Source organism: Engystomops pustulosus, chromosome 10 (genome assembly GCF_040894005.1).
Source record: "Engystomops pustulosus chromosome 10, aEngPut4.maternal, whole genome shotgun sequence".
Classification (NCBI taxonomy): domain Eukaryota; kingdom Metazoa; phylum Chordata; class Amphibia; order Anura; family Leptodactylidae; genus Engystomops; species Engystomops pustulosus.
In genome coordinates this window covers 78,959,094-78,972,934 of record NC_092420.1, presented here as the reverse complement: position 1 = coordinate 78,972,934, position 13,841 = coordinate 78,959,094, and the positions used below count along the sequence as shown (strand labels likewise).

The 13,841-nt window shown below is 43.2% G+C and overlaps 1 protein-coding gene across 2 annotated transcripts in view; it reads right to left on the bottom strand.

The window, feature by feature from the left end:
* COP1 (COP1 E3 ubiquitin ligase) overlaps positions 1-13,841 on the bottom strand; it is a 121,290-nt gene that overhangs the window by 67,113 nt on the left and 40,336 nt on the right. The window lies entirely within an intron of this gene.

Here is a 13,841-nt window from a genome sequence, read left to right as displayed (position 1 = left end):
CAGTGTGCTTGCCAGTAAAGAGTCTCTGACATCCCCTTTAACCACTGTACCATTGTGCGGGATTAAACATATCCATTCCTGTAGATACCACTTTAGCAGCACGTAAAATAATGATTATTAAAGGCATCCTCTTCCCGGCGTGTCATCAATTACTACATATATGGCCACCTACATATAGATCCCATGGGAACCGCTGCCTACCCACACACATTAACCTAATATTTCACAAAAACTTTACCTTGTTCAAGGAAAGGAAAAAAATCGGGCAGTGTGAAATAATGAAAACTGCGAAGATGTATTCCATGAATGCACTCAGCGTGATGGTCTGTTGTGGCAGGGATGTGGTCCAGGGCCTGGTAGTGGTGGATGTGTACCAGTGCCCATTCCCTCTCCGTGGTCACATACCCTGAAGGTCAGCGCTGCACTTTAGGAGGGTCAGGCCGCTATCTTACGCAGTCTTTATAATCGCTGTGTCGCCCCCTCCTCCGGTGCCCCGGCTGAAATGCTCCATTAGCTTCCCATGACACATCATTGCAGAGAGGCTGATTTACTAGCGGCTCAGGGCGTGAGGAAGAAAAATGACATTAGCGGGAGGGAGGGAAGGACTGGACGGGCATAAAAGTAACTCAAAATCCCTCCTAAGATAACATGCCTGGCTGGTACAGAGGAGCGGAGGGGGCGCCGTGTAATTCTTCCCCCATGTCCACTGCAATTTCTTTCTAGCCGGGTGGTAGAGCCATAAGTTACTGTAATGGAAGGGGAGCCGACGGACGGGAGCCCAGATCATAGAGCGGCGAGTGTGTGGACTGCATGACTGCAGAGGAGAAGAGATCTGATCAGATACCACGTTATATCCGAGCTGTATGGAAATATCACACGGGGTGACATGACTGATGCCCATGTGCAACCACAGCGAGGATGGAAGGTGTCATCTCATCAGGAGATAAAATACAATATAATGAATGTGGTCCAGGGATCAGCTGACCAGATTACGGCGGACTCACAGGCTGTGTACACGTGGGAAGAGGGTGGTGGACTCACCGGCTATATGTGTGGGCAGCTGGAACCAGACTTGTAGGCATAATGGAGACCAAAGTTGGATACATCTTTGAACCAGCAAATGCATAAGTAACAGTGATGGGGCCGCATATAGTTATGTATATGGGTTGGGATGACTTGTGCCGAGAGGTGTACGGTGTCTGACAGTGTCCAGTCCATGTGAGGAGTGTAGGGACACTCTTACAGGACACTCAAAACCAATGTTATAGGTGGAATAATAGAGGAAACAGTTTAGAGTTCTAAAAAAATTTTTATTCATGTACTAAAATAGACAAGTCCAGAGAGGCAGAGGTCCTCTTTAATCCTAAAACTTCCCCTTCTCACCCGTCTATTACAAGTACATGTACAGCTCCACAATATAACAAGGGGCATAGACCTCTTACAGCTCCGTAATAAAAGGAATATCCGCACAAGAAAACTTGAGAACTTGACCTGAGGATCTGGAGAAGATATTCATGCATTCCCTTTGTGTGCCGCTGTTCACACCCGACTTGATGTATAGATCATTGCTCGCCTTAGCCAGAAGATGTAAAGGACGTGTGAAGGAACTTGCTACACGCCTCTGAATCATTTATGCACTTTAAAGATTCTCTCATATGTTGTTGCACCTCAAGTCTTACGAAGAGATTATCCAAGCGTTGATAAAAAGGCGGCGGAACAGCTCAGCGCTTTTCGGGAGGAGCGGCGACTATTTACATCCGCAGAGCAGAAGCGGCGAATAACTACCAGCATCTGAACAAGAATTGTGCTGATCACAGAGGATAATACCACACGAACAATTGCAGGTCAGCGCTTAACGACCCGGCATGGGACACTTCATAGAGAGGACAATCCCTTTAAGAAGACCGATTCTGTAGAGACCAATTTTCCTCCCACTACAACACATCCCAACCTACAGGGCTAATTTTTGGAGCAAACTTTTAGTGGGAACCACCAGCAGCTCCTGTATCTGCAGTCTGTGAACTTGAAATCCCCTCTGCTATCACTTCTGTCTCCTGCACGTTACCAGAGCTCCTCCGTGCTGCAGCGACAAACCAAAAGATCCAAAAGATTATTTGTTGCCGAGAACAGCATAGATCGTACAGGTAGCCCAAATCTGACACCTCAATGAGCTTCTGTTAGCAGATCTTTCGGGGTAAAAAGAAAACAAGGAGTGGGGTACAAGAACAGGTAAAGTGGAGAAGGAAGAACTAGCCTCTGATAACATATTACAAACGTTTCATGCAGTCACTTGTGCTATTCATACATGCAACGTTTGTTGAAAAGTTAAAATTATAATGAAATGATCACTATCTATACGTTCTCCTAATTCATTTACTCATATAGTCCATCTTTACATTGTGACCAATGAAATAAATAGGAGCCAAGTTGGAAATAGTAAGAGGAAATGACAGTCTATGCGACAAACAGATTTCAAAACTAGTTTTTTGGGCAGCACTCGTATTGGGCATCAACTGTATCAAAGCTACATGAGGTCTTATCACTGAGGCTGCGATGGTTAAACCCTGCATGAGGTCTATATAGAGGTATTCAGCACCACCTGCTGGACAGTATAAGAAATGCAGAGGAGACATTGTAACAGTTGCTTGCCGCGGTCTGCACAAATGTCCACGTCTACACTCTGTGTGTCCGAATAAAGTCTTCTGCACGAATCCGGTGAGTGCCGCTTTTCTGCTTCCTTCACTATGTGATTTTGCCTTCTCAGCTTTTTGCTAGCTGAGCACCACCTTAGTGCAGCCTCGATTCCTATTGGAGTAAGGCGAAAAGGGATGAGTGCCCTCAAGGGGTAGTGCAGGGCATCCTTCTTATCGTGTACATTGTAACAGTGTGTGCAGCATAAACAAACATTTACATATTTGCATCAAGAGACAAAATGTATGAGTGGAAGCCAACATTGGAGTCCCTTCTTACTACCAATAGAGGAAGGCACCTTCCCAGCTACAGAGACTCTGATCCTTCCCTGACAAGCAGGTCAGAAAGCCATGTCTATTGGCTGGTCTGTAGTAACAAGAGGATCACTTCTTTGAGACTGAGCTGTGGAGTGAGTGACTGAGCATGTGCGTCCACCGGTTCTCAGCTCACTAGATGGACGCGTTCACTGCTATATAGTCAGATCAGCATTTGGAATAGCATCACAACCCTACACTGTGCCTAGCATTTTACCATGTCCAATCCAGTCAGGTTTTTAAATGCTGAAAGTCTGGGTGTGGAGGGCTCTACCAAAATGATGAGGCAAAAGCTCGTAGCTGGACTCAGATTAAGGAGTACGTATACACACAGGGGCAGATATACTAATGCTATCTAAAAGTTAGACTTGGGCCTTCAAATAGCCGTGTTCTTTCCTAGACCTGATCCTGGGCATAGCACACGGCTAGGTGGAGAAGGAAGGGGGAGCGTGCGCGTCTCGCCCCTCCCCTCTCCATTGAAATCCGAGTGGCTGAACTGAAAATCCGCTCAAGTATAGGTCATGCTCCATATCTTGTGTGATGATACACAAGGTGTGACCAGGTGCCAAAGATTTCTATAGTGAACTATAGAAATACCTGGCCAGAATTTGTGCGGGCAGATGACGGCCACAGTTATGGCTGCGTTAATGAGGCCTTAAGGGGGGGGGGGGGGGTTCTGGGCAGAATTTTATCATGGCTTGTCCGTCAATTACCTGTCATACAAGCCATGAAAAAGTCGCAATTACTGCAGCATGGAAAAAGCTGACCTGTAAGTGTAACAGGTCACACTATTTTAATAGGAAAAACCAGGTTCCTGCTGCGGCGTTTACAAAGACGTATCAGTAGCTTGTGCTTCTGTCTGTAGTGGAGATTGGCTTCCACAAGGGAGGGCTCTCACACACACTTACTATGAGATAAATAGCAGGACTTCTATAGCGAATCCCTCTGGCCATATCCGGAAGAGCAGACTGGTGACCCCGGAGGACATGACTGTGTGCGAGGGGCCTAGCCTAGAGAGGTGACCCGGCAAATATCTGATTAATACGTCTCTGTTCCCCGAGGCGGCTCTGTCCTATACAAGTCACATTAGAGGTCGCACCCCCTGTGGAGCTCCGCTGTCTGCGACCTTGCCCTGACTTACGGATGAGAAAGAAAGGACATGAAAGAAGCGGGAACTGAGCGTCCTCTGCTCTGCTGGGAGCTGCTGAAAGGACCCGTCCACCCGAGTCTGGGCCTCTATAACAGAAGCTTTGGTGGAATACATTTGAATAATCATTTCTTTCAATATCTCGCATTGTTCAGACTGATTTGTGATAAAAAATCTACATAAAATGCTCCTGAACCTTATACAGGGGGTGAGGGCGAAGGGGAAAATCTTTTTTTTTTTTTATTAAATGCAGAAAAATTAACCATTTCTGCGCAGGTAGGATCCCTGTTACAGGTCCAAGGCAAGGCAAGGTTTCCCACAGAAATGGCAAAAATGGGTGAAAGAAACTGCTCTGTAGTGTCGAGTCACCTATAGACCATAACCACATACTTATCTACAGAAGAGATACATCTACAGCCATCCAAAGGTTATGGCCTCCTGCACTGGTAGGTGACCTCCATGAAGAGAAGCTGCACTGACCCAGCACTGCAGTCCCATCATCCTCAGGAACGACCTGACCTAAGAGACTTACCCGGTTCCCGGAAATGATGGGGCTGGACTGCTGGATTTCCCCAGGATCATAAAATTATGACATATCCCAAAAACAGGGAAACACTTTATGAGATGGGAGTGGTTAGTGGAAGTTTTACTTTCAGAAAGTTTGATTGGACGGATGGCCTTTTAGTTTGGGGAAAAAAAAGTTATTTATTTGGAAACGAAATTTTTGGTTTTAATCTTAATTTTTTTTTTTATTATTCTCTTATTAAAAATCTGTGCTTCATTCTTCATTTCTATTGATAGTTATAGAAGTTTTTTTCAGAAAGTTAGATCAAATGGTTGAATCTCTCTGGGTGATACATTGTGACAGTCAGATTTGGGCAGAGAAATTTTGTTAAAAAAAAAAATAGAAAAATTGAATTTGAAATTAAAATTAGTCCGACATAGGCCAAGTTCACATCACAATTTTCTTGTTTTTTACAAATGTTGTTAGGACACAGTATATGAGGCCTAATTTTATGACGCACAGACATATCTCACTGTATACTTCTTTCTTCTCCCCCCCACCACAAATTTTAGGGGTAAACCCCTTACGAACATGTGGCGCGTTAGTACATCACACACATCGGCTGCGGGTGTATGGAGAGCTGAGCCAACATCTTGGGTTAGAATGTCGCTGCCCGTGGGGTGCGATGATCTGTTGCTATGACAGCCTCGGGTCTTTGTAAGACCTGAGGCTGTATAGTTTCTCATCATTTGTGATAATGTGCCAGTGGCATGGTATTACATTGTAAAACACTATCAGTAAAGTATACCATAGTATGGTAGTATATGGTAGGATCAATCAGACAACCTAGGGTTAAAATACCCTAGGGGTCTTAAAAAAGAAATATTTTTTTAAAAGTTACGAAATAATAAATTCACATTCCTCTATGCCACCCACCTCTCTCCATGTTTCTCACCTGTTAACCACGTATTCCCCACTCTATACCCTTACATCACCCAATGATCCTGCCTCTATAATGCATGCAGCCAACTATGCTGCTACCTTCTAACAAAATGAACCTAGAAAAAAAGGAATTACTCTACCTTTATTGGCTATATTGGCTATATAGGGAATAATGGGATCAATGGGGGTTTAACCCCTAATAGACAGAGCCGCAGATGACGCATGGGTCGTGTTGCTTCATTCACAGAACATGCAACTGCCAAAAATAAAGTACATCACCTGTCCATCTCTGCCGGTCTCATAGACTGTGAATGAGATTGCTGGAGTTAGCAAATTACAAACTATCCCTATGGATCAAATAATGTCATAAACCTGCAAAATCCCTTTAACACTTCGTGAACATAAAAATTGAATGAAGCGCCAGCACAGACTGCAGGGTCCTTACATCTCCTGCACCTGCCAATACCTAAAACGCACCCCCCACCCCCACCCCCAGGGATAGTAAGGGGAAAAGTTACACCATTAGTACATTTTTTTTAAGCTAAAAGTCCTTTGTAGAATAAGTGAAGTTAATAAAAGTATATGAGATGGAATAATTACATACCCTGCGAAGGCACAGAGGAAGCCGAAAACAACCAGATCTGCGCTAATGAGCAGGGAACCTGAAGGCGAATTTACTCCACACGACTGGACAATTACCAAGCGAGATGCGGGCAGGTATTGCCGAGCGCTAAGCGTTTGGAAATAAGACATTAAAAACGATTTGCCGCCTTCCAGCCTACACTTTATCCCCTTTAAGCAAAGATGTAACTTGTTATCTTGATAAGCAGAGAGAACGTCGGCTAACAGAACCCACAGCAATTATCCTATTCTCACTCCCAGCTCTATAGCACATGCAAAGGAGAGAAAGGATAGTCATTAACTTTTCTTTTTTGAAGGTAAAAAATTGTGCCGCTTTTCTATGAAAAAAAAAAAGAAGTTAAATAAAAAAAATTATTGAATGCGTCTTTATTGGTAATATCTCAAAATCATGAAAACCTTGTATAATAGAATTCTCTAAATACTTCAAATATATTTTTTGGGAAAAAGAAAGCGAGAATGGCTAAAAGGAAGAAAATACCGCTGTTGTAATACCGCTTGAGTCCTGAAGGGCAGCTACTTCCTGTTTCCCCTCAATACAGACAGGAAGTAGACAATCAGACCTACCTCAGCCAGTGACTATACAGAACAATCACCCTATCGTTGCACAAGTGATATTTATAGACTACTCTATAAAAGGCATGCTTAAAAAGACACGCAAACAAGGAGAGAACATACAAACTCTTTGCAAATGGATGGAACTTGAACCCAGGTCTCCAGTGCTGCAAGGCTGTAATGCTAACCACTGAGCCACCATGCTGCCCCACCAAACTACCAGGAGGGCATAAAATCACTTCCAAAGCAATATGCAAATGAGCTGACAATAGTCAGTGGAAGCATCACATTTCAGGCTGTATCACAGCAAATCCCACACTTTTCAACATTTTGTATTATTATATAGAATAAAATCTAATCTTTCAGAATGGTTGTGTTTCTGTAAAACACAGAACTGAGGATACGGAAGAAAATTTTTATCGCCAGCTTACAAACGAGATGCATTTTAAAAAGACAAGATTCTCATCTTAAAAATGACACCAAAAGAATGGTGCTTTATAATGGAGCTAGGTGCTTAGGGCTCCCAGATAGGTGCATCTGAAGTGATGTTCCCCCTCCAGCCTCTACAATTGTCTCATCTCAGGTAAAAGATGACATGCCACTTTGACAAGGAGAATGATACTTCATTTAGGATTTCCTGGCAGGAATAACAGAGGGACAGTACACTGTGGAGTTGTATTCACATGGCATACAAGTAGAACAGACCTGTCAGGAGAGGTGACAGCAACTCTTCAGATTCTAAGGAGTTCACTTGCAAGACACCTTGTATCTTTCTCACTTGAGGAAGCGGTTCACGAGGTCTTCATTTCCATCCATCTGCTCGCTCTCACACGCACAGCAAGGCATATACATACATACATACATATATACATATATATATACATACACAGCTTTACTGTACTAACAAGGCATGAAACAAGTGCTGGGAGTGAGACAATGACAGATGGGAACTTATTAGTGGAATAAAACCTCTGCGAGTGGCTGTCTTACTCGGGGAGACAATTCTTGTTAAGATGCAACATTGATTCCTTTTCTTGCAAATAAATCTCGTCTCGTCACTTCTGCAGCTTCAGTGCTGACCCTCCACTTTTAGCGGGAGATCAAGGTTGGATACATCAAAGGCTCCTGACAGGAAGGTTTTTTTTTTTGCTGGCTACCGACAAACTTACTTATTTTATAAGCGCTGACTTCTTAACTACAGGGCTCCGCTTACTGCGCTGACGCCTTGTACAAGGAGATACGTCTGACGCACAGGGAGACCTGCAGATGAACCGCGCAAATCCACAAAATTATCCCGCTGAATGGTCACTGTCCAGCTCCAAATTGTAAAATATCCAAACAGCCAACAATTCAGCACATGGACTCAGGTCTTGTCACAATCTGAACTATCCAATACAAAGGCCTTTAAAAGGGATTAGCTGCTTACACTATACTTAACAGGGTAATAATAAGTCCAAAAAACCGTCACCCATACACTTACCTTGTTAGTGTTTCGCCATGGCTCCCCCCAGGCCAGCAGCACTCGGGCCACTGCACTCCCAACCACTGATATAGCAGTGGTTATGATGGAGGGGAGACCCATAATGGCTGCATGGCCTCCTGCTACCCAGGGGTCATGTGACCTGTGCCTCCGGGTGGTGTACCAAAAAATGAACAGGGTAAGTATATTATGGTGACCCCATTATGGTCTTATACTTAACCTGCTAAAGTTTTGTAAAAGTTGCCAACCCCTTTAATATACAGTAATCTAATATTGCCCCCAGTGTGTCATACAACACAACTCCAGAGAGCAAAGGACAACAATAAAAGTATCTAGATTTCTGACCAGGTAAGTAACCGTCTACCTTAAAGGGCTTTCTCAGGCTCAAAATTACAAGACAAAGCACCACTACAGGTCACCTCTGCAGAAGAGAATGAAAGGAAGACAGCTCCATTATCTGTGTAGTGGCTAAACCGAGTCACTGCAGCCAAGTTCCTATTCAGCCAACTGGGAACTGATCTGCAGTAACTTGGTCCGACCACTACAAGGAGAATGGAGCCGTCGGCTTCTGGTTTCATTCTCTGTATACCAGCTTCTAATAAAGGCCGATAGTGGGGTAGCCCATAATTGCCTTGGGTTCTGGTCCAGTGCATTGTGCATCACCTGCATATATTCTAACAATCTGGAAACATCACTTATAAGAGCAATGTGTTGTGCCTTCTCTCCATTATTCCTTGTGGAAATATCTGCCAAAATTGACTGCAGGGATTTCAGGGACAGCAGAGAGTTGGTCTGGACACACCATAGGGGGCGCTGTGTTGTGTACAAATTAAAGGGAACCCATCAATGATGAGGGGTTTCACAAGCCACGTGAAACATAAAACAGAGAATGAATGTGACAGCAGTACATGCAGATGACAAATGACTCTGCATTCCCCTTTAACCATGGGTCTGGCAGGTCATAATGATGATAAGACCCCGGCTACATCTCTATGCTCTTCATGCACTACCTGACATGTAAGGTCACCTCCCCGCGCTGTGTGAACATTCATCACAGTGATGATCCACGATCAGACGCCAAACACTGGAATATTTGGCTGAGGTGGTAACAGCGACAATAAACTCCACATTTGTCAGCGATATCGACGAGACAGAACAAGCGAGAGACTAAACATGAGAGCCGGCAGATATAGTGATCAGCGCCGGACCCCCACAGCGAGCCCAGAAGGACTCAGGTCATCCCTGCTGCCCACTAAAACTTACACGGATAATAAGTGGCTTTGTAAGTTATCATCTGTAAGGCAGGACAGCGATAGTCATGACACTGAGCACTTAAAGGGGCGGTCCTCATTTGTGTGGTTATCCGCTATGAGCAGAATAGGGAACAATAATTTGATCGGTGGGGATATGATCGCTGTAGTACTAACCACTGAGCCACCGTGTGGCCATTCAGTTCAGGAAATGAACTGTAAGTTTCTTAGCTTCACATTAATGTAAAGGAAAACTATCACAGGGCTATTCGTACACACAGGTCCATCTCCCAAATAGCCCTATATTGGCACGGTCCTTTCCAATTACCTAGGGTTGTGTCCAATGTGCTGGATCAGACTCCAGACATGTGGGTGGTTTTGTGCACCAAATTTCCCCGACAGGTTCCCTTATTGGCCTTCTTTTAAGAGACCCCAGATCATGGCAAAATATTTAGGATGTTGGTTCACTTTGGGTAGTGATCTCCATCCAGAGCTTCTCCCCAGATCTTCCTATACTTTTATTGATGATATATATGAGTTATGGACTCAGTGTTGCCCTCCATGTATCCCAACAGATGGCTTTAGATTACTAGTCCATATTCTGGCTGTTCTGTAGAATTTCGGGCCATCAGTGATGTGTGACTTGTCAGCCATTGTCCCCTGATGCTCTGCACTCCGCTCATTCTGGATGCTTTGCACAATTTCTTTCTTGTCAGATTTCCGCTGATCCATAATGGCCAGAAAAGCTTTTCATGCTGCTCTGTTCTACGCCGCCCCATGACAATAACAAAAACCCAAAACAAACAGATCACTCCGACATCTCCCGACCTCAGAAGGTTCGACCCCCGCTGTATAAAGTGCATTAACGTCACTCCAAGAAAGTGCCTTTCTTTTTGATAATTTATACTATAATGCTTTCTATATACGTCTGATAGCTGTCAGATAGGATTACCCCGGAGGGCAAAAGTATCAAACATGTGGAATGTTGAAATAAAATTCTAGGTTTTCTATAGAAAGGAGAAGGTTAAAGAAAATCATCAAAATCCATCATGACACTTACTCATAGATGAAGGCACCGTGACACTGGGAATCTTCTTATACAGGTTATCCATGGCCTCTTTCCATCTAAAATCAACTTTTATAATTATACTAATGAGCCTGTAAGGCCTCTGTGGGATGTCATCAGAGCCCCTCTGTGCTACAGCTTCACAGACTGTTACACTTTGCAGGTGCAAGTCCCCTCTCCCATTGTGTGAGATTACATCAGGCAGAGGGAGGGGGAGGTGCTGGGGAAGACTAATCTCCTGTTAATATGCAGCATGGATGGGCTCTGGTAACGCCCCCAGGGGATCTTCTCACTCATTAACATAATTATCAAAGTTGATTTTAGAAGGAAGGAGGCCATGGATAACAAATAGAAGATTATCACATTTGCGGGGGTTTCCTCCAGGTCCTCTGGTTTCCTCCCACACTCCAAAACATACTGGTAGGTTGATTAGATTGTGAGCCCCATTGGGGATGATTTGGGATCTCTGTGCAGCACTGTGTAAGCTATATAAATAAAGGAATTATCATTATTAATCAAAGTCCCTGGATTATCATTATGGATTTTTATGCTAGACTTCCTTTAAAAGGAAGAGAATGGGGAAATTGTATTCTTTGATTATCTGTGCATATAAAGCAGCTCCCACACAAAAGTTACATCGGCCACAATTAGCGGATTCTGCCATATTTTGAAACTGCCCTGTCTCTAAGCCAGGTCCCCTTCTTGAAGGTAACCCTTCTGTATGGTTCACTGGAAGCCACATATGACATTACCATACCCTTTCTGTTATCTCCAACACCTCATCTGCTGCGACCACAGCACTCAGGAGTGATGCTCTGCAGGGTTACAACTCTTAAACCCTTGCCCACTCCACACAAGAGCTTCCCGCTCTGCAGATACTCTTATCCATTAGTCGCAGCTTCCAACATATCACGAACAAGAACTAATCTGTCTTACTGCACGATATATACTCAGCATCCCAGGGACTATATGGCGGTATACACAGTCTGTGTTTTCATTACGTGTGGTATATTATAAAATAATACATTTGTAGTGATATGGCGCCATCATATTCCCCAGCAGTGTACAGAACATGGGAAACATATACAAATAAAATAAGACATTACAGAGTAATAGCAACAGGTGACACAATAGGAATAAGTTCCCTGCACACAAGAGCTTACAATCTACATGTTTTTACCATATGTGGCTATATGGCCCAGTGTGTGTATTTTCACCCGGTGTTACAATATGGTGGTACATAATAAATAAATCTTTATATAGCACCATCATACTCTGCAGCACTTTACAAATCAGGGGAAGGGGGTACACAGTAATAAGAGAAAACAGAGTAAGGACATCATCATATGCAACAATAGGAGTTCCCTGAGATCCCTGCACACAAAAGAGCTTACAATCTTTTTTGATCAAAACTTTTTAGTGAAAAATCAGACAATAGTTTTCCATTTTTTACATTTAAACAATATACAGTAAACAGTAGGCAAAAAGAAAAAAATCTTTATATAGCACCATCATACTCTGCAGCACTTTACAAATCAGGGGAAGGGGGGCAGTAATAAGAGAAAACAGAGTAAGGACATCATCATATGCAACAATAGGAGTTCCCTGAGATCCCTGCACACAAGAGCTTACAATCTTTTTTGATCAAAACGTTTTTAGTGAAAAATCAGACAATAGTTTTCCATTTTTTACATTTAAACAATATAAACAGTAGGCAAAAAGAAAAAAAGACCTTCCCCCACCCCCTCTCTGCCCCTACTAAGAGCTTACAATCTAATTATGTTTTAACAAAGTATGGCACACAATCTAGTTTTCATGCCAGTGGATGGGGATGTATTTCTGTATAAATGTTGTCGCCTCCTCAGACTGTAAGCTCTGATGAGCAGGGCCCTCCCTATTGTTCCATATAACTCTGTTATGTCTTATATTGTTTGTACATATTCCCCATAATCTGTACAGCGCTGTGGAATATGATGGTGCTATACAAATAAAGATTATTACAATAAATAACTGAATGACATCTACTGTTCTACAGACTCCTAGTATCTGTCTGCAGGGGATTTCCCAGAGGAGCAGGCTATGCTTTGTATAGATGCGTGGGGTTAGTGACAGAGCAGGGACCACGTCATTAGGGAGATAACATGATTCGTCCATATATGGTGTCTGTGCACCTCCCAGGGCTTCCCCAGACACAAGGTCTCTTAATTATTCGATTAAATAATTTTTTTGTCCAGCCCCGGATTTGAACCCACAACCTCCACACTCCACCTGCCATAGAGAGACAGCACCTTTATCCACTAGACTTGTGCCACTAAGGTATGGGCTTACTGGGTGTCAATGGGAGGATTTTATGTAACTTAGAACCTCAAGACAGCCCCCATATAGACTAACACTGACACAAGCTCCGTGCACTTGTATATAGAGATACATCTTCTCAGAGATCTCTCTATCTTCACATTATTATTATTTAAGTATATGATACAGTTAAATTAAAAATGTACAGAAGACAGAAAATACGGGCTCATTCAGACTGGTGTGTCTGTTGCGCATCTGCAAAAAAAATGCAATCTCTTCAGTCCATATAGTTCCCGTTTTTCAATATCCGTACGTCATCCGTTTTAATCACAATAAAGTTTCTAATCTACTTCTTGCCCTGCCCTGTTGGTTGCCTGTGGATGTCATGCATGTGCCGTCCATTTTCTTTTGGGCGGATCCATTGACTTCTATGGATGTACATGGTCTGCATGCTGCAATTTTTTATCTCGCTGTCTGCACACTAAATTATACTATTTAGTATAATATTTTACATTAACATTACTTGGACAACCTTTAAAATACATCACTAAAGCTTCTCCTTGCAAATCACTCGTTGATCGTTACTGATCGCATGTGTTTTAATAAAAATGCATATGTGATTGTGCCGAGCCCCGCCCCCAGATGTTTGCATTGCATTTCTAAACGCAATGTAAACGTCCCATGTGACCGCACCCTAAACATTCAGATACTTTCTTTTCTTGAAAATGTCATACTGGTGTCTTGATACTTTTCTGGGAATTGTATCGCATTCAAAATTCTGGTTTTGGTGAAACCCTAGAGCAGCATCACTTTTGGTCCCACAGACTGGAAATGTGTGATCATCCAGCAGCCACAAGTCCCACAGACAGGGACCCCAAATATCAGACACTTGTAGCCCTATCAGTAATAAGTGCTGCTTAGTTGTATATACTGTACTAACTCTAAGAGCTGCATGTA